This window comes from Kogia breviceps, chromosome 5, assembly GCF_026419965.1.
Source record: "Kogia breviceps isolate mKogBre1 chromosome 5, mKogBre1 haplotype 1, whole genome shotgun sequence".
In the NCBI taxonomy this organism is placed as follows: domain Eukaryota; kingdom Metazoa; phylum Chordata; class Mammalia; order Artiodactyla; family Physeteridae; genus Kogia; species Kogia breviceps.
Genome location: NC_081314.1, coordinates 120,370,061 through 120,392,774, shown reverse-complemented (window position 1 = coordinate 120,392,774; position 22,714 = coordinate 120,370,061). Strand labels below are relative to the sequence as shown.

Below are 22,714 nucleotides of genomic sequence, written 5' to 3'. Positions count from 1 at the left end.
AGCAAACATGTCAATATTGTTTTCTGAAATGTATTGTTGATATGAACCCTCTTTAGGAATTCCTGTTTATTACAGTGCTCTGATTTTACGAACATAGTAAGTTAGTGGCATATTTCTAATCGCGTCACCTTAGTCCTGTCTGGATTCTTCACCCATGGAGACAAATGGCCCTTTTATTTTATAGAGTGGATATAAGGCGATGTATTTATGAACAAGCTATAGTTTTTCTGTTAAGGCCCATATTGAAATCATATACGAAGTCCACATGGTGAACCGGGTTTTTGTTTTATTTCTGTCCCTAATGAGATTGGTATCAGAAATTCACCGTTTTATCTTTAGAAGGGAAGTTGCCTTTGTAGCAAGGGTAGTTTTTCTCAAAAAAAAAAAGAAGGTGGGCCAAAGTGGTATCATCTTAGGGCTCCTTCTGTTAAACATCTGACTTTCAAGGGTGGAGACCTCTACTCCCTGGGAAATGAGATTCAATCATACCCCTTCTGTTCCAAGGGTTTGCAGAAAAATTTTACCCACCCCTGATGCAGTGGAAACAGAGAGAGAGAGAGAGAGAGAGAGAGAGAGAGAGATTCAATGGACACCAGACCTCGTTCTGGCAGCACTCCAGAATGGCAGCTTGACTTTGGATGATAACTCTTTATGGGTCCCAAATAAACATTAGTATGCACTCCAAGCAAGAGGACACCTTTGGCCAAACGTTCACTGAGGAAAGGAGCTCATCCTTATTCAATACAGATGGTAACAATGTTCATATAGCACCTGAAGGGAGAATTAAGAGCAGTGAGTGAAAAGTAGAAGAAACATTCAGCCTAATATAGGAGGCAGCACTTTCCAACAATGGCTGCTGTCCAGCAATGGAATGCATGCCCCACGAAGTTGTGAGCTCCCTATCACAAAAATAATTCTAACAAAGCCCAGGTAACTATCTGTCATAAATACACGTGTTTGCATTTCAGAATTCATTTTCAGCAAGTATTTATTCAGTGCCTAATATAGGCTAACCCTTGTTCTAAATGCTAGGGTTACAGTAATGAACAAAGCAAAATACTGTCATCATGAATGCTGCATTCTAGAGAGAGAATAAGGAAACCAATGAACAGAAATACACACACATTATTTAATTTAGGGATAAGTGCTAGGAGGAAAAATAAAGCCTGACAAAGGAGTTAGAAAGGATGATCAGGGAAGATCCATTTTTCTGGCAAATTGTGCAGTAACTAGAGGTAGATCAGAACTCCTTCTAAGCCATGATAAGAAATATGAATTTTATATTAATAGAAATTTAAAACACATGGTGGGAAGGCAAACTCCATGATTTTAAATTATCTTTGAACTCTGATTGCACAACTCTCCAGTTTTCCAATCTCAAACTTTGCCTTCCTTAAAATGAAGTAACAAATGGTCAAGTTATTTTGTGTAACTTAAAATGGGAAAACTAGAAAAATTTAAAATGGATCAAATATTTTAATATAATTTTATGTCATGGAGTGAATTTCTTTGTTATTTAATTTCATCTTTATAGCTCTCACTGAGCTTTTCATTTTTTTAAATTTGAAAAATGTAAAAAAAAAAAAAAAATGGAGACAGAAGTTAGTGTAATAAACTCCATGTCCACATTACCCAGCTTAAACAACTATCGAACTGCACCAACCTTATTTCATCTGTAATCCTACCCACTTTAGCTCCACCTCAGGTAGTGTTGAAACAATTCCCAGACATCATATCATTCCATCCTTAAAAATTTCAGAATGTAAAAACTTCCTGAAACATAATATCATTAACATTCCTAAAAATATTAACCATCATGTCTTAAGGTAATCAAATACTTAAGTGTTCAAATTTCACCACATGTCTCATAAATGTTTTATTAGAATTGATTTATTTGAATTAGTATCTAACATGGTTTTCTCATTGCATTTTTTTGGTATGTCACAGTCTCTTTTAGTTTATTAGTTTTCTTTTCTCTTTTTTTTTAAATTTCAATTTATTTGTTGACAAATTTGTGTCCTTTGTCCTGTTATTCCCCAAACTCTAGAGTTTGATCATTCCATCTTCATGGTATCATCTAACATGTTTCTCTATTTCCTGTATTTTCTATAAACTGGGAGTTACGTCTAGAAGTTTGATCAGGTTGGGGCCAAGTTTTACAGGCACTCAATCACAGTTAAGACTCTCCCCTGTAGCCTTGGGCTCACCTGAACCTCTCCTCATCTCCTCAACCTTCAGCTTTGCATAAGATGCAATCCCAGACTGAGAATAAACTGGTAAAATTCACAGAGCAGCTAAGAATCGTTCTTCTTTCAGCTGGGTCTGCAGAAAAGCCTAGTAATTGCGTTTCATTAGTGTGTCAAGATGTTCATTATCCCAACAAATATTCATTTGGAAAATGTTATTTGTACAATGTTAGAAATTAAGATATTAAATAAATACAATGTTGAAGAGATGCTATCATTGGCCTTTTAATCTCTATTATTGAAAAAGCATAGATGATTTTTGTTGATGCCTTTGGAACATCATTTTATTCTTTTAAGTCTTTTTTTCTTTTTCTGTAACCCTCCATAAAGTTCTTCTGAGTGTCAATTTTCCTTGAAATCTTACCTCCAACTCAGTTTCTTTACCATCAGATTGACATATGGAATGTATTCTCCTTCAAGAAGGGAATATTTTAAAATTTGCTTTTGCTTATTACTGAGAAAACCCAGGGGGCAGATAGATGAATACTGGGACGCACTATTAACCTTCCTTTTTTCTCCTTTCTGTGGTTTTCCATAGCAACAGCTGACTAATGACAGCACAGATCAGCCCTCAGTCTCAGACACACACACAAGTCAGAGGTGGTGTTATTATTTTGCATTTTTTTCCTAAGACAGTGATACAGATGAAAGCACCTAAATTCAACCTTTTCTCTCTCTTCTCATGGTTGTTCAGTTCTACCTTATTTCAAAATTGCTCTTCCCTTGTGCTATTCCCCTCTCTCTGACCTTCTGTTTGAAAATAAACACTCTTACTAGTTGACCTACATCCTTTGATGTCAACTATTTATAATCTTGGGTGTTCAAGTCAGTAGTTTTCCTTAATTTGTGGCTAATTATAGTTCTTCTTTTAACTCAGTTTAAAATTTTGTTTCTTCAACCTTCCGACCTTCTCCCTCTATGACTTTCTATTTCTCTGCAATTCAACAAAGTGTTCAGATGAAAGGGAAAAAATGATGAAGTCCACTTGATTTGTTTCCATATTCTTGGGGCTATTTTGACTTTAAGAAATTGGTGTGTTTATTATTTCACTCCTAAATATATTACCTTTGTTTCCAATCAACAAACAAAACCTGGACTATTTCTTTTTTTTTTTTTTTTTTTTTCTTTTCAAAACAAAGCTGGATACTGGGGATTTTCAGCTTATCCAACCAAATATGCACACATTGTTTTTGATCTCTCTTGTATATCTTTTCACATAAAACCTAAGCTTTTCTTTGCTCCTTTACTTAAAAACCGCTAAAAATATTTATTACGTACCTATTCTGTGTCAGATACTATGTTATGTGTTAGGAATACAGTGAGTAAGAAATGTTTTTTCCTTACATGGTTGAACTCTACGAAAAGTTAAGTGAACAGGTAACTCCTTTCTGTCAAACATTCATTCCCTTCTCTTTTGCAGTGAACACAATTTGTTCCAACTGTCACTTGCAGAAAAACTAAAATGTCTCCAAAGGAACACGTGCAGTTTCTTGATTACTCATTTATGTCCAATTTACTCTCAGAAGCACTTAAAGGTTTTAAATTGACCGACGGTGTGCGGTGCTGAGAGCCACAAGGCAATAAAGAAAGTGAAGAGTCAAAAACACACAAAGCTGGGCTTCACTGTTGGCGCAGTGGTTGAGAGTCCGCCTGCCGATGCAGGGGACCCGAGTTCGTGCCTTGGTCTGGGAAGATCCCACATGCCTCGGAGTGGCTGGGCCCGTGAGCCATGGCCAATGGGCCTGCGCATCCGGAGCCTGTGCTCCGCAGCGGGAGAGGTCACAGCAGTGAGAGTCCCGCGTACCGCAAAAAAAAACCCCCAAAACACAAAGCTGATCGTGTGGCTAGACCCAGCCACCGCTGCGGTGGGAAGTGCATGTCCGGGCTCTCGCCGTCCCGGCCCCCGCCCCGGGGCTTCTGCCTCTGCGGTCTGCCGTTCCACAGCCAGCCCTCGGGCCCCTCGCCCGCCACGGACATGCCGCGCGTCCACATAGGACGCCTGAGCTACAACCTCCGGGAGAAGGACATCCAGCGCTTTTTCAGTGGCTATGGCCACCTTCTCGAAATAGACCTTAAAAGGGCTTACATCTTTGTGGAGTTCAAAGACTCCCGCGACGCCGGCAACGCAGTATACAGGCTGAACAGCAGGGAGCTCTGCGGTGGGCGCGTGATCGTGGAGCACGTGGTCGTGGAGCACGTGATCGTGGAGCACGCCCGGGGCCCGCGCGGCGAGCGTGGCAGCTACAGCTACGGAAGCCGCAGTGGTGGATATGGCAGTCAGAGAACCTCTGGTAGAGGCGAATCTGGACCACCTGTACACGCAGGATTCAGGCTTATTGTAGAACACCTTTCTAGTCGTAGCAGTTGGCGAGATTTAAAGGATTTCATGAGACGAGCAGGTGAAGTAACCTATGTGGATGCTCACGAAGAACGCACAAATGAAGACGTCAGTAAGTTTCGCTCCTACTCGGACATGAAGCGTGCTTTGGATAAGCTGGACAGTACGGAAATCAATGGGAGAAGTATTAGACTAATGGAAGATAAACCACGAACTAGCCACAGGCGGTCTTATTCTGGAAGCAGATCAAGGTCATGTACTAGAAGAAGGTCACGAAGTAGGAGTCGTAGGAGCAGCCGCAGTAGATATCAAAGTATCTCAAAAAGTTGCTCCCGATCCAGGTCTCGGAGCAAAGGTCGATCACGTTCTCGTTCAAAAGGCAGGAAATCTAGATCAAAAAGCAAATCTAAACCTAAGTCTGATCAAGGCTCCCATTTGCGCTCTCAGAGCAGATGGAAGGAAGAATATGAGAAATCTCGAAACAGGTCTCGTTCTCCATCTCGTGCCCCCAAAGAAAATGGGAAAGGGGATTTAAAGTCAAAATGTAGATCAAGGAGCCAGTCTCCTTCCAATTCACCCCTACCTGCACCACCCTCAAAGGCCTGTTCTGTGTCCCCTCCACCAAAAAGAACTTCAAGATCCCATTTTAGATCTCATTCAAAGTCAAGGTCACGATCCAGATCGAGTTCCAGAGATTAACCCAGAACTCTACATTCTTTGCACACTATTACGGAACACTTTCTTACTTGCTTAGGCAGTTACTCTTCCACGTTTGTACTTGGTCTCTTCTGCAAGAAGAATCTCCCGAAAAAAGGGGGCATACAAAAATTGGATTTGTAGCCAAATTTGATGAAAAAGATGAGGTTCTAAAGAAATGGCATGAAGTCAAAGATCCTCTCCATTTGTAGAATTAAGATAACTTTGATTTTATAGCTTTTGAGCTAAAATAACTTTTGTAAAGATTAAGCTCATTTAGATTTTTTTTTTTTTAAGTATTTCAGCAGGATCTGCTGCAGGGGTTTCTGTCATTGTTATATTTGTTTGCTTAATTTTAAATTAACCGTTTCAAGCTTTGAACACTTAGGGCTTTAGGGGAGAACCCAATTTCCAATTATGTTGGCTTTTTATAAAACTTGAGTTATGTAAGATTTTAATAAAAGTTTGCTACCAAGATGACTGCCTTATTGAATAGGTCACTCTTAAATTCCTTTCATATTGATTATCTGCTCTCTGTGGAAATAATGTAAATTCTACTTAAGTGTAAAACAAGGCAAGTCTCAGACCAGCAATAAATTATTCAATTTGGATAACATTATTTTGTCCTGTTATTCAAATTTGCCAAAGTCACATTGGCCCCTTAAACAGGTTAAGTTAAAAATAAAAGATTTTATAGTCGATCTGTTATACAATTTTGCCTAAATTAATAGATTTTTAAAATAATGAAACCGTTTTCAAACTTAAATTGATTGAACTCTTCAAAAAATAGTTCCTATTACTTGGGATCTTAGCTAGCCTGGTAATCCCACTTTCTGGAAGTGGTCGTTGTAGTGTTTTGTTAGAATAAGGTTCCGTGGTCTCTAATGTTTGTTATGTAAAAATGGAAGTAACCTTTCTGTGATCAGAAATTTGATGTGTTATTCAAAATGGAAAAGCAAATATTGCATTTTCTACTGAAAGATCCTTAACAGGCACTTAAAACAGATCACATGATAAATCAGTTACTGATTAAAGTCAAATTCCACCTAACAATCAGTCCCCTTTAGTTAGTGGGGTTCTGTGATAATTGGTTAGATCATCCTTGTAAAACTTTATGTGGTTGACTTGGAAAAAATTTAAACGGGGTTAACCCTAAACTTTTGTACTTCATCATGAAGGGAACTAAATTTTATAATACTGCAAATTTGTAGGAGTTACTGGGTTACCAATTAGTCCATACATCCGTTAAGCCTAGTTAGTTGAGATTGCAGTTTGAGAAATGAATTACCTTATATATATCTCTTCCTCCAGATTCTTTAAATAAGGTAATTTCGTTAAAAGCACTCATTAATCTTAGTCTGAAATCAAGATGTAAGTTATTTGGCTCAGCTTTAACATCTTCCTGGGAGCCGTCCCTCTATATAAGGTGTTAAGGGCTGGGTAGTGTTAGGGTGTGGTGGGTACCACTCATTGCGCTGCAGGTGTGCCTAGAAAGCATCATAATCTAGAGTTGGTTTGTAGGTTCAGATAATCCAGAAGGCAAGCCTAGTAAAAGTGAGACTGCGTGGAAAAGGTTGAGTCAAAGATCTGGATGCCAAAACGATACTGTAACTGAGAGTGTTTGCTCATGTAAAACGACTTGTTCTAATAATTTCTGGGCTTCCTGTTATGAAATCTTAGAGCCTAATCTTAGGAACATAGTGCCCCAAAAGGTTGATGCTTCTTCCAAGACCTTATTTTCTTTAATGCTTTTGATATATATTTTTTTAGATGTTCATAGGAAATATGGTTTGTTTGAGGTTTTGAGAGAAGAAACTGGTATCTGTAATTATAGTTCATTGTTTTGCCTGTTTGAAAGAAGAAAAGTTAGGACTCTTAAATGAGGAAGCAAGCCTCCACTGCCTTTCAAATTATGTTTAAGGACAAGTTACTTTTAAGAATTGGCTTTGACCAAAGTTCTCTTGTTTTCAGGCAAAGAACAAAAGCTTTTAAAACCACAGCCTTTTAAAATGAAGGAGGGGAATACCACAATGTGAAATTAGGCTTTCTTTTTTTTTTTTTTTTTTTTTTGCGGTATGCGGGCCTCTCACTGTTGTGGCCTCTCCCGTTGCGGAGCACAGGCTCCGGACGCACAGGCTCAGCGGCCATGGCTCACGGGCCCAGTTGCTCCGCGGCACGTGGGATCCTCCCGGACCAGGGCACGAACCCGTGTCTCCTGCATCGGCAGGCGGATTCTCAACCACTGCGCCACCAGGGAAGCCCTAGGCTTTCTAAAAGTATGCAGCATCCTTCAACTGGGCTTTCTTGTGTCCATATTCCATCACATGGTAATAGGCAGGTTTGTTTGCATTGTTAGCTGCCCCTCCCCCCCACACACCCCCGTGGGTAATTGTATAGGTAAATGTCTGCACCCCTAAGAATTTAGCAGCAAAGGCCAACTTATTAAAATTCTAGTTCCTATCCCACACCTGTGGACTTACATCATCGGATGTGCTAAACCACTGAATTTATAACACTGGCCCACTTGACCAATGGAATGTTTAGTTCCTTGCTAACTTTTAAGTAGAATCTGAGTCTCTACAACTTGCCACATGTTCATCTATGGCTAGATGGAGTATTAAGCTGGTGGAGAGCAAAATAGAAGTGAATGATAACTGGATGCCCCTTTCTTTTACGTGATAGTGTGTTGACATGCCATAGTGCCTTTATGGCCAGTTCAAGTCCTTCCTGCTCCTGTGACTTAACATTCCACTCCTGTGTTGTTACCATCTTTTCTCTTGGTATCTTCTTTCTCCCACTTTGTTAACCTGCTTTGTGCTTCAATAAAATGTTCACTGAGGGAGATAAAAACACACAAAGCTGCTGCTTATGGTGAAAATTTAGATATAGACATCTAACAGTTGTAGGTTTTTTCAGAGTTTTCCCTGTAATACGTTTGAAACTTTACAAGATTACACACCTAAGAATCAGAATTGTATTCTGTGCAACTTATGAAAAGTGAGAAGTGGTAATTTACATTCTTGACTTAGGCTGATAAATGTATGCTTTGTGGCGGGAACATGTAACTGGGACTCTACCAGCAACAGAGAGCTGTCAGAAGGCTCTCTTGCAGCTCGACCAGCTGCTGCCCCCAGTGCCCTTCCCCCTATCCTACCTCCAAGCTCACACCCATCATTGCTCATACCAAGAATGAAGCTACATAGGTGCAGAGAGTGAATATCTTCCCTTTTATGTCCTTCCCACAGCTTCAAGAAATGTCCACAAAAATTGCATTCGTAAGTTTGAAGTTCAAAATGTGACCCACAACACATTCTCATATTCAGTTGCAGATTTCCTTCCATTATTGGACAGCTGGTAAGCATAAAGTAATATGATGGATTCTAAGCTTTTTCTCAGTGTATCAGTGGACTGAGAACGTGGCTCTCCCTCCACTTTAAATGTACCAGCATTCTCTTCTGCACTATTGTTTCTTCTTTAATCCTCTCTCCCAACAATTCCTTGTGAACGAATCTCCAGAGAATCATAAAATCATAGAAAATTATAACAAGAAAAGACCTGAAAGATCATATTTTCCATTCCCTTTATTTTAGAGATGGAACTGAGACTCAGTTTTCTGTAATTTAACAGGTATTGTGACCTAAGCACGGTGTTCATAAGAAATGTAAATGTTGTTAGGAGGAGACCTTTCCAGACAGAATGATATTCTGGAATGGTCTGCAAGTGCCTGCAGGTAATTAGGCAGCTGGCGTATTGCTTAATCTCCAAGTCAAGTTTAGGTTTTCTCTTCTTGCTTTAAAAGGGAATATTGCTCTAAAGGGACAGTGAGTGTTTGACACAGTTAAAGAAATAGAGATGAAAAATACAGGACTCCTTTTTAGTGAGATTATGTATTTAACTTTAAAAAATCACTTATCGACACTACTTTCTAAAGTGGGTACCCTTTTCTCCTCATCATGATCCATGATCATCCTTCTGAAAAAGACTTGGAGGCACAAAAGCACCAACAGTCACATATCTTGCCAAATAAAGAACCAGGAGTCAAACAAGCTTATACCTAAATGGTTTTATACAATCTCTGCACATATGTTGCTCTCCTGCCATGGCAAATACCTAAATTTTTGCCTGAAATGGGAAATAGTTTTATGGGAGAGATGTGAAAGTACTCTGTTCACATTTTACATCTCATTTAGATTTAAATAAACCTTAATATTCTATTTTATAAAAAGTCACTGACTGTCATTTTGGAAAGTCCTGAAGTTTATCTTCTTTATCATTTCAAGGAGAGGGTCTCTCTTTTTAAATCTTTATGTTCTTTATCAGTCATGAGGGGGAGAGGTCCTCTTTTGTTTCTATATTTGGCAAAGAAACATTGGCATGAGGTTTAGAATATGTTGAAATCACTTACTGTTAAATGGAATATATAGCACTATATTAGTTAGATGTTATCAGACAGGCTTCTGTAACAGAGACCAAAAATAACAGTTGTACATAAAAGAATCTTGGAGGAAGACAATCCATAAGAGGTATAGAAGCACCAGCATGTCACCCAGGTACTTTTTCTTTTTTTTCTTTTTTTTTTTTTTTTGCGGTACGCAGGCCTCTCACTGTTGTGGCCTCTCCCGTTGCGGAGCGCAGGCTCCGGACGCGCAGGCTCAGCGGCCATGGCTCACGGGCCCAGCCGCTCCGCGGCACGTGGGATCCTCCCGGACCGGGGCACGAACCTGTGTCCGCTGCATCGGCAGGCGGACTCTCAAGCACTGTGCCACCAGGGAAGCCCCACCCAGGTACTTTTGATACTTCTGCTCCAAAATACCTACTTGGAACTCATGATCTCTATATTCCAAAAAGAAAGAAAGATAGTGAAAGATAGGAAATCAGGAGAGGCGCTTCTCACAACTAAGTCAGGCCGAGTTGTGAGAACCTTAAAGATTAAGAAGTCACCCCAGAAGTTCCACACAACATTTTTCATACATATATTATTGGCCAGAAATTAGTCACATGGCAGCACCTGTCTGCAAGGCGAGCTGGGAACTAAGGTCATTTATCCATGATCATATGATGGATTGACATATTCAAATTTCCTTTTTGTTAAAAAAAATATGTTCTATGGCTGTGGTATCAGTTCACATCTTATCTGAATGTTATTTTTAATAAATAAGCACATACTATGTCATTATGTTTTCTTTGAATTCAAAAAGATCAAATTCTCTTATAAAGTAGAAAACAAAAACAAACTGAAACGCCCTAATGCACACAGCTGAACAAGCACTAACTGAATACTTAATTACAAGCTAAAGTCAGTTCTTGGCCACAGTGATCAAAGCTGAATTATCGTTTATCCCAGCGGTCCCCAACCTTTTGGGCACCAGGGGCCGGTTTCGTGGAAGACAGTGTTTCCATGGATGGGGGCGGGGGCGGGGGGGGATGGTTCAGGCGGTAATGCGAGCGATGGGGGGCGGCAGATGAAGCTTCGCTGGCTCGCCTGCCGCTCACCTCCTGCTGTGTGGCCCGGGTCCTAACAGCCCGAGGACCGAGGACCGGTACCCCTGGTTTATCCTTCTCTCGAAAATCTATAATTTGGTGAAGAAGAAAGAGATATAATCTCATCATGTGACACAATGTGAAATATTTTTAAGAAGCAATAGCTATACAAAGAAGAAGTAAATGCCATGTAAATAGAGTGGGTAGGGGAAGGTATTGGAAAAATTCCCCAGAGGAAGTGAAATATGATCTGGACTCAGAAGGCTGAGTAGGATTTCACTGTAAATCAAGAGACAGAAGTAATAGGTTTCCAAAACCTTATTGCATATCTGTTTATGTTCAACATATAACGATGGTTCAATGATTTGAAGATATGAAGTGAATGGATGGCCAGAAATACAAGGATCTAGATCAGAGTCATTAAACACCAACCCACTGCCAAATCTGACCTGTCGTCTGTTTTTGGTAAATAAAGTTTTGTTGGAACACAGCCACACCCATTGTTTACATATTGGTTATGGCTGCTTTCACACTACAACAGCAGACTTAAGTAGTTGCTACAGGGTTGCTACGGCCTATAAAGAAGAAAATATTTCCCGTTTGGCCTCTTATGGGAAAAGTTTGCTGACTTCTGATCTAGATTAAAGACATTTTCACAGGTATAAAGAATGGTCTGATTGTTTCAAGAATGAATTAAAATGTAGGATACCCATTTCCCAAATTCCTTGGCTGCTGCTACAAAGCAAAGCTAAGTGGAGGGTTAAAGGTGGATAAATACACTACAGTCAGGAGGTAAGTTCAATAGACTAGCTTGACATTTTAAAAGAAACAATTACCATTGTAGCCCATCTAAAAATGCCAAATGTCCTAGATTTTACCTTTCTCACTTTTATGTACCAGGGAATTTGCATCTTATGGTATTAGAAACTGCCAAAGTGACAAACATGGACTTTATACCCTTGTCAGAAGTGCTATAAGACAGAAACAGAAACAGAGAGGGAAAAGGAAGCAAATTGTAAAGTATGTGTTTCCATTTAAGACTGTCCTCCTCCCCCCTTAAAGTTTCTGGCTTAGAGCTTAGTATCTTTGATCTGGATCAGTCCTTCTCTTTTCCCAGTGTTCTGATGTACTTGACAAGATCAGTACAATTCGAATGAAGGAGAGAGAATCAAGAAACGTATATCCCCCAAATAAGTAAGTCAGCCTAAAAATCTAACAACAGACTCCAAGGACCAACTCAAATAGAGATCCTTTATCTTTTTTAATCACAATATAAATACATCTTTAGCCCCTCTCCATGTCAGGTGACAATAGAGTAAAATGGTTGCTTCTCTTTCTCTATTACATATTTGTTCTGATCAATTCTCAATGAACTGGATCATTGATCGTCAGCACATCAGAAGGATTTATGTTAATTTAAATAGGTTGGAGTAGTATAAGAATTACTGGATAAGAATCAGGATACTTGTATTTACTGAGTTTTATAGCTGGAAGGATCTTAAAAGTCATCGAGTCCAATTTCTCATTTTACTCTGGAGGAAACCCAGATCCAGACTGATAATATGACCTACATATTACTCCAGGTCTATTCTAACAGGGGACCTTGGAGACTCTAATTCTCCTCAACCTCTGCTTTTTTCAATTAAAACGCACATAAATCAAACAATCCCAAGAAAATTCTGCATTACAGGATGCTAGCAGCTCACACCTTTTAAAATAAAAATAAACCCTTTTAAATTTTAAGAGTCATTCTGAATTTTAGCTTCAGGGTTCAGAATGTAACATTTCAGATCTGGACTGCTGTCTTTGATAAGGAGAGTCCCCACTATACTAGAGAAAAAATTACATTCTGTCCTTTTCTTTCTTTTTCTTTTTCTTTTTTTAAAGACAGGAATGGGGGAAGCAAGTCTTCAAAGCAGACATATCTGAGTCCAAATTAGAAAGCTTTTACTTACCAATTCTGTATCTTGTTTAAGGTAAGTTTCTCAAATTCATCAAGTCTCAACTTTCTCGATGGGAAAATAGCAATAATAATACCTACATTTGGGCGTCATTTTGAGACATATAATAAGGTGTCTATAGATAAGCACTATACTCAGCACATAATAAATACTAGAGAGATGGTAGCTTAATATATGTATTTTCTTTTTTCCTTACCTTCTTTGTCTGCATTTCTCCTTTGACACTGACCTTTAAAAATATCCCATCTTTCTATGTTTGCATCACTTTATATGGAGCTATTTCAAATATGGTAAAACTCATTTTTTAGTTTTTATTTATAGAGTTAGGAAAAATGATCAATGTTTATAAGCCACTTGGCAATATAATTTGCTGTTACTTTGACTCTATCTGCATCTGCTTGTGGCCTTGAAATTAGCGGTTTTGACTGAAGTGATCGATTCTGCATAAAAAAATTCAACTTGATTTTTTTTAACTCATCTGAACTGCAGAAATTAACCTGTTTTGTCACAATGCATACACAGCTCTAAGAATGGCATTTTATGTTGTGGATTATATGTAAAATAAAATTTTTCCTCTGTATCTAGTATGTTATAGCTCCCTCTTCACCTCCAGCAGTTGGTATATGCCCAGGGTATGTAAAATCATTTCAGTATTGGCCCAAACACAACATAAAGCAATCATAGAAGTAAATCTGTTTTCTCCAGCTCATTTTGTGTCTTCAAGAGCCAAATGGAATTTTCCTTGAAATTATCCACTTTGGGGCATTATTCACACCATTGCTTGTTTCCTAACCCAACTGTTGTCCCATGTGTGTCTGTCTGTCACGCTCTGTGTCTTTCTTATGTAATAAAATAGATCTAACCAGAAAGGAGAATCAAAGGTATAATTGTAAAAATTAAATTAATTTGAAAAGTGAAATTTCAAGCTAAAAAATCTAATCAGCTAAGTTCTTTTTTGTTTATAAAAGAGTTCTAAAAGTATATAGATTTTATGTGGCATTTTCAAGTTCAGGAATAACAAGCAAAAAGCCACTCTAATAGCAACAACCCAAAAGAAATTATATATTTAGACAAATAACTTATGTTCATGGCATATTGAACTAAGATTCTAGTAAATGCCCTATCTCCATTTAGCTGGGGCAATTCATACATTTATGCTACGTTCACTGTATTACGTATTAGCATAAGTTGAACTAGTGAATTTCAAGAAGTGATTCCCAAGTGATGTATTTCTCTTGCCATTAATCTGTTTCCTATTTTTATCCTGATACAAACTAAATTGAATAATTCCTAATAAAGACTAGAGGACAGAGCCCATATTACTTTCCTCTCCAGAAGACAGAAGTAAACCTAAGAGGCCAAATCCTAGATTTTTTTGGTTCCATCTTACTTTTTCTTATGTAATTATCTATCTATCCATCTATACCTACCTATCTATCTACCTATGATCTTTATTTATTTCTGTATCTAGACAACAGCTAGTATTATCAGTGGAGTATTCTGGTCTCCCTTTATTTTATAGAGGACCAAGTCTAAGCACCCTACACTTTTCTAGCCCCCACAGAACTCTGGGAAATAAGAATACACTAATTCTACCATAACTGCATCCTGGTTTGTGTGTATGCCTGTGTGGATGGGTGTGTGTGTGTGTGTGTGTGTGTGTGTGTGTGAAGGAGGAGACTAAATGATCAATAACTTTATTTCTATATGTGATTTTTGTCAATTGCTTATAGAATAAAATCTAGGATTTTAAATCACTTTCCCATTTTATCTTCAATTTTATCTCTTTTTTCTGATCTTCTGAAAATTAAACACTCCTTAAGTTTTCTGCCTCTTTGGTTTTTTTTTTTTTTTTTTTTTTTTTTGTGGTATGCGGGCCTCTCACTGTTGTGGCCTCTCCCGTTATGGAGCACAGGCTCCGGACGCGCAGGCCCAGTGGCCATGGCTCACGAGCCCAGCTGCTCCGCGGCATGTGGGATCTTCCCGGACCTGGCCACGAACCCGTGTCCCCTGCATCGGCAGGCGGACTCTCAACCACTGCGCCACCAGGGAAGCCCCTGAACTCTTTGTTTTAGACATGAAGAAACAGTGCTAGAGAAATCCTGTGGCTAGCCCATGGTCACATAGAGAGTTGGTATCCGCCACCTGCTATCTCCAGGGCCACATCTCAAGTTTCTGTGATCTAGCATTGCCGTCATCATACTGACCTCCATCAGTGTGGTTTTCCAACTCTCCAGCACACTGTCCATTCCTGTGTGGCTTCCACATTCTCTCATCATCTCATCTTTCTTTCTATCCTTGATGCTTTCAATAAGTTTTTTTTTTTTTTTTTGGCTGCGTTGGGTCTTCGTTGCTGTGCACGGGCTTTCTCTAGTTGCCGTGAGCGGGGGCTACCGTTCGTTGTGGTGCATGGGCTTCTCGTTGCGGTGGCTTCTCTTGTTGCGGAGCACGGGCTCCAGGCATGCGGGCTTCACTAGTTGTGGCACACGGGCTCCGTAGTTGTGGCTCAAGGGCTCTAGAGCACAGATTCAGTATTTGTGGGGCACGGGCTTAGTTGCTCCATGGCATGTGGCATCTTCCTGGACCAGGGCTCAAACCCGTGTCCCCTGCATTGGCAGGTGGATTCTTAACTACTACGCCACCAGGAAAGTCCCTAAGTTGTTTATTTTTAAATCTATTTTTTTTTCTATTGAAGGGAATAATGCTCCTTTAGAGTAACCATCTAATAGAAGGTTAAATAACCTTAGTGAGAAATACTGGCAATGCTAAATAGAATATGCTATAGTTATCAGTAAAGAGGCTGAAAATGTAAGATGGAGGAATACAGAGATGACATTTAGTATGGGGGAAAAAACAGGCAAATAGCAAAAGAAATATAATCAGAAGTAGAGTTGTCTACCAGGAAGGAACAATCTGAAAAATGACTCCATGCCTGTGAGTGAAAATGGGGAGAAAATTGTTAGTGAATTTGCTGTGTGTGTATGTGTGTGTGTACCTTCACATGGTCGAGAAAAACCCAAGAATAATCTGAAGAGAATGAAAAATGATGTCCAAGTCTTACTAATAGATTTTAATTTCTCAAAAATAAACAAAAAAAGAAATTTCAGAAAATGATCATAAGGAATGACAATAGAACCTTTGAATTTCTGTATAAGTTCTTTGTTTAGTTTGACTTGGCATCAGGAGAGAGTGAGGATCTACGTATATTAGAAAAGCAGACTGTGCAAGTTGTCCAGTATTTGGAAACATACACTTAGGAGTAGCCATACAATATTTTTCAAATGGAACACCGATTAAATGTCATGGAAGCTATCCTAATGCTGTAAAAGTGGTTTTGCTGAAATGACAAATAAGCTTCCAAGACAGGTATTTGACATATGCCCTACTGGTCACTTAAAACTAGATATATGGACAAATTAGAAAGTCTGTTACAGATAATAAATGATTCTAGGTAAGGATGACAATTTTTAAGTAGCTAGATACTTGCCATAACTATTTGGGTTAACCTGCAATGCCTATAATTTAGAGAATATGGGACACTTTTCCATGGAATTAAATGATTTCGATCGGTTAGGACCGTCATTTATTTAAAATGAGTGGATTTTTCTTATTCTCATGCTAGTTTACTTGGTTTATGATCTGTTAAAATTACGTGTGTATTGAAAACTGTAGGCTGTCACCCAATTGTTTTCATTATTTTTGAGATGTCATTTGCCTCAGTTTTAAAATGGTAGCACTCTGAAATGAGCCAGGCTTTCCCACAGAGGTTTTCTGGAAAACCTATGAACTTCTTATTTCTAACAAATTAGTAGGGCTTCCCTGGTGGCGCAGTGGTTGAGAATCTGCCCCCGAAACAGGGCACACGGGTTCGTGCCCCGGTCTGGGAAGATCCCACATGCCGCGCAGCGGCTGGGCCCATGAGCCACGGCCACTGAGCCTGAGCGTCCGGAGCCTGTGCTCCGCAACGGGAGAGACAGCAGTGAGAGGCCCGCGTACCGCAAACAAAACAAAACAAAAAAAAACCCCACTTCATTTCTACTACTCCAGTTCAATTCAGTTAGGGATCTATGTAAATCAATTTATAATGAGGAAAGCAAGAGAATTTGAAGAATAAACAAGGCTAGAAGACAAAGAGAAAAACGTCTATCCAATAATAGATACCAAGGTTTAAACCTGAATTGTTTTGTTTTCTGGTTTTCTCTGCTAGACTATAAACCATTTAAGGGCAGCAGGCTTATCTTACCCAGTTTTGTATGCCTAGTACTAACACATAGAAGGCATTCAATAAATGAGTGAAAGACAAAGAAGAGAGAGTAAGAGATAGATATTTGCCAGGGGGAGAGGGAGAATAAATATACTTGAAATGGCTGTTGTTAAAAATTTTAATTTTTCCATCGATGATAAGGAAGAGGAAAGTCTTCATGGTTTCATTTTCAAATATATATCTTCTAAATATTTCATAAAATACGTTTTAAAAATTCCCATGCTATAAATTTGTGTCTGACAATTTAATGAATGAGCTCTGTAAAAATGGTTTGTATTAGGCTTAAAACACGAGAAAGTAAGCATTGTTTCAAGTAAAAATGCATTTTCTATGTAAGTAATTCATCTTTTTTCCTTTCTCTTTCAAACTGAAAAAAAATTATTTCAGAATCCCACTTTTCTGAGTCACTTACAATGTTTTCTCAACCTATGTGGGCAAATAGTGCTGTTATATTAAAAAGGCACTTTAAAAAAAAGGGGGGGTGCTTAATTTCTCTTATCTCTTTCAGACAGACTGTAATTAGAATTAGCTAGGGCTTTACTTAATTTTGCAGGAATTCTTGTGTACAGCCTTCATATCCTTAGTATAATTAACACTGTACCACTCCCATTAGTGCTTTTAAGCACTTAAATTGTGCCATAATGGTCACGGCTAAAGTTGCCATTAAAGGGCAGTTGCTATTTATTATGCTTATAAAGTAGACACTTTACCACAGGGAAAAAAAAACGTATATAGTAGGGTTCCATTTAGAAAGCAGGAATAGACAGTGCCATTAGTTATGGCACCCTTGGGCTGAAAGGGCTGTCTCGGATTGATCCTATTCTTATTCTATGCAGTAGGCAGTGGGGAAATCTAAACACAGATGACAAATCATTGCTTTTTGTTTTCTGTTTAAGCAAAGTTTTGATTAGCTGAGTTTCCTTATAGACCCATAAAATATTGTTGTTAGGACAAACCTACAAGATGATCAGGTCTAGCCCTCTCGTTTTACACATGAGAAAATGGAGACAGGAGTTCAGGTGTCAATCTTAAGGTTACAGAAGCATTAGTGGACCTAGGGTTAGAAGTCAGATCGTGTGCTTCCCTGGTGGCGCAGTGGTTGACAGTCCGCCTGCCGATGCAGGGGACGCGGGTTCGTGCCCCAGTCCGGGAAGATCCCACATGCCGCGGAGCGGCTGGGTCCGTGAGCCATGGCCGCTGAGCCTGCGCGTCCGGAGCCTGTGCTCCGCAACGGGAGAGGCCACAACAGTGAGAGGCCCGCGTACCGCAAAAAAAAAAAAAAAAAAGGTCAGATTGTAAGACTTCTATTTCTCATGCCCATTTCACCAGACATTTCTGAATAATCTACCATTAGATTTCCGTTTCTTTTGTTCCTAGCAAATGATTGACACCACTTTGATTACATTTAGCTTCTTGACCAACAAGGTGTACTGCGTTTCATCTACGAGACATTTTAGTTGATTTCAGAGACAACCATGTCATGTAGCTATTGAAGAGTGTTTGGTTTTACATGTTTGCTGGTTATACATGGTTTGGTGGTTGTTTTGTTTCATTTTGTTTTTCAGGATTCCTTTTGTTGGAGGCCATAGCATTATCCTCGATGCCATTGGTATATCATTAAAAAGAAAGAGCTCTATAAAATTTTAGTTTTTCTACCAATCATATTATACATTCAGTTTGTTTTTTACTCTCTATAGATTAATTTTCTCTCCCAGCACAGACAGAAGGATATATTTTATGTGAGTGGAAGGTATATTTTATTCAATTGAATTGTTGAAACTCAACACAAACCATTTAAAGGAGTAAACAATTATCACTGAAATGAGAACAATTTAGTGGTCTTGCATGATTAATGTCCTACATAAATTCTTTATGACATTGAATTGAAAGATGATGTTATGAATGTATAATAGGAAGTTAACAGAATGTGTCACCTTTTGATTAGTTTCTGAGGAGACAGACCTTACAATCAGTGATTTTGCAATGGTCAGAAACTTATAACACTACCATATTTGTTGCTTGTAAATTAAAGTTTAGAAGCCATGATGATGTATGTCCTTAGACCACCTGGGAGAAAGTGCCTGGAAGAGGAGATAGATAGCTTTATATTTTTTTCCCAATAAATTTCAGTTGTATGTGTGTGTGAAGTTGTATTTTTCTCTTTCATGTCATTGCTTTGGAAAGATTAACAGCAAAAATTATAATTTTTTTTTGTAATTGTTTCTATTTGGGGAAAAAAAACTTCCAAATTGCTACATTGATGTAATCCTGACAAAAGCCAGATTAATATGGATACATAGAGACTTAAATAATTATAAGTACCTATTTCCTGAAAATAGACAAAAATGGATTATAGAATCTATCATGAAAATTTTTTAAATATCAGAGGTGCAAAAGATCATGTAGAACATCTTACTCAACTTTCCTTTGTAGATGAGACACTGACATTGGTAAAGTGGAGTACAAAGAGTATTTTAAGGTAATATAGCCCATTAGTAGCAATATTCAGAGTAATATCTGAGTATTTTTATTTCTATTTTATCTTGCAGAGTTCCTACCTGATTATTTTCCATCCTCTGCTCTTTGGTGACCCAAACCATGCCTTCTTCATATTATTAATTTATTCACTCATTAGATCGGTACATGCATTTTGAGTGCCTACTCTATGCCAGATACCGGTGTGCTAGGCATTGGGAGAAAAGGAACGAATAAATGAGATGAAAAAACACACTATCCTGACATTTATAGTTGAAAGGTGGGGGTAATTTATTAAAAGGTAAAATATATAGCATATTACATAATGACAAACACTGTATAGAAAATAAAGCAGAAAAGAGAGATGTGTGGGTGTTATAATTTTAAATAAGACAGTCAGGGAAAGATTCACAAAGGCTTTAACAAAGACAGATAGTGAGGGAGCCACACAGATGTTCTAACTTGTGGTAGAGCATTTCAGACAGAAGGAATGGCCAGACTTCCAGTCCTAAGGCAAGTGTGCCTGCTAAGTTTAGGGGATACTCTATCCAGCCAGAAAGAAGGAAAAAGAGAGGGGTACAGACAAAGTGGGGATGTGGGGAGCAGAACTTTAAAGCTTCGTAGCCAATCAGAAGGACCTTAGTGTTTACTTCCAATGAGATCGGAATTTATTTATTAATTTTTAACTCACCTGACAGATATCTAGTGACTTCCTACTAAATTCCAGGCATTGTTCAAGTCAGAGGAAATATGTTGGTAAACACAGGACTTCAGCTTTCACTCTGAGATAAACGGGGTATCACTGGAGAGTTTTGAGCAGAGGGTGACCTGATATGACTTAACTTTTAACAGAAGCCCTGTGGGTGATGTTCTGCATGGGGTGTATATTGGGGGGATGGCAGGGCTAGCAGGAGGTAAGAGTCAGGAAAAATTACAGTAACCCAGGGAAGCTTAGACCAGGTAGTAAAATTGAAGGTGGTAGAAAGGGTTCAGATACGGAATATGTTGAATATAGAGATAATAGACTCTTCTGATGACTACCTGTCATCTAGATTTTGCCCATGCCACCTCTGAGCCACAGTTAACTAGAAACACCATTCCAGGGCCCTTTTTCTTCCTAAAAATGCTGCACCCTCATATCTAACTCACTTGACTTCCCTATGTCATGGCTTGACTTCCTCCTCTCCCATCATAAGTTGCTCTATAGTCAACCTCCATAGAGTTCAGAAATCTGAAAACCTCTTCTCTTCAAAAGGACTTGGCTCTTGCACAGGAAAGCAATCCTTAGTTTGGGTACATGCAAAGCCCTATTTAAATGATCGAAGTTCACTTTCACTTTTTTTCCAGGCTCTATCCACCCTGCCTCCAATGAAGTAGATGCACAAGCTTCAAAGGGTAGAGAGCTTGGGAAAATGCTAATTGTTAAGATACAAATATACAGCAGATACTATTCCAAAAATATTGTCCTTCTGCGTGAATAAAGATAGTAGTAGGGCTGGTCTATGGTATTATTGTAAAGTGCCTTCAATCTTCCTTCTTACCTTTATTTCCCTTTAGGGGCACTGCCCTTCCCACATAAAGAGACCATTCCCTTTGCTTTTACTCTTCACATCTACTCTCTATTTTTTCTTCATTATAGACACTTATAATTCCATTTATGCTAAAATAAAAAAATAATTATTGAAGTAGGAAGTTTTACCTCCCAATAGAATTTGGTTCTTTGTAGCAAATAAAGTAATGAAACTTAGGAATTCTAATGAATACAAAATAAGTCATTTTTGTTTGCTTTTTACCCTGCCTTGGGCAAAAAGAATTAGGTATATATCAAGGGGGTTCTTAAACTTGAGACATTATAAAAATGATAAAAGGGTCTATGGAAAATGAATGGAAGTTTACTCTAAAATGAGAACTATATTATATTTTGAATCAAATGCATATACAGCATACCATGGATATTTTAGAGTGAGCTTCTGATAACAGCATGCTTTACTTTCTCTCACTATGGATAAGAGACTTTGCTTTGAATTTCTCTCCTTTGAGATTCAGTGGATACCTTTTGGTGTATTCTGCTATTCTTATCCTATTGGAAGCCAAATTCTTTAGAAGATATAACACTTAAAAATATTGTATTTTCCCAGTATAGTTATCAATAGGCTAATTTATAATATGACTTTAAGATATCACATAAAGTTTGTATCATGAAAAAGGTAAAACAGCTGCTCTATAGCCTTTCTGATCTTCTCCTCTTTGTTTTTTGTCTGGTTTTGTTTGTGCTGTTTCTTTTTTGGTATCCTAAGCATGTGCATATCCTCTCAACTGCGTAATACAGCAGTGGTTCGATGAAGTTATTGCAGAATGCGTCAGGGTTTTTAGTGCTATTTGTTGAAAACTAAACCACTGTTTTCTTAACTTTTGTATCTTCACACGCTTAAGTTTTATTTTAATAATAAACATTAAAGTTACCATTCACTGAAAGCATATTACACATTGGACTACGGAGAGCATTTTACCTCCATTATCATGTTTAATTCTCCCAACTACCAAGACAGGTTTATCATAATACCCATTTTACAGATGAACAAGCTGAGGGTCAAAGAAGATAAGTACTTTGCCCAAGCTCATATATCTAGTAAGGATCCAAGCAGTAGATAAACTCATTTAGCTCTAACACTGGAAACCAAGCTCTTAGAAGATAAAGAATACTGTTTCCTTCTAACACACCACCTCTCCTGACCTCACTTAAACCAGACACGGCTCTGTCTGCATTTGCTGTCCTGTTCCACTACCTTCTTTCTCTGCAGTAGGCCTTCTATTCTGTTCTCTTCTTCTTTTCAGCAACCAGTTTCTTTGCCTCATCGCTGAATGCTGAATTCATAATCTCCTGTTTGAGCGAAAAGAGTCATTATCTGATTTCCGAATTAATTGAAAACAAATGATTTCAAAGCACAATGCTGTGACCCAGTTTAGTCATGATAAGTCTCCCCAGCAGCCTGAAAACCACTGAGTCATTTACTGCGCTAGCTTGTGTTTGGAGGCTGCTGTCTTAATCAGCTCGGGCTGCTGTAACAAAATATTCAACACTATATATACACTGGATGGCCTACCAACAACAGAGATTTGTTTGCCAATGTTTCTGGAGGCTAGAAGTCTGAGATCATGGTACCAGCATGGTTGGGTTCTGGTGAGAGTCCTTTTCTGGGTTGCAGGAGGCTGACTTCTCCTGGTGTCCTCACATGATGACAAGGGTCCTCTT

At 38.6% G+C, this 22,714-nt stretch overlaps 1 protein-coding gene and 1 pseudogene across 18 annotated transcripts in view; both read left to right on the top strand.

Moving 5' to 3' along the window:
- ROBO2 (roundabout guidance receptor 2) overlaps positions 1-22,714 on the top strand; it is a 1,699,370-nt gene that overhangs the window by 593,108 nt on the left and 1,083,548 nt on the right. The gene's annotated exons all lie outside the window — the stretch shown is intronic.
- Positions 4,222-5,347, top strand: LOC131757019 (serine/arginine-rich splicing factor 6 pseudogene; annotated as a pseudogene).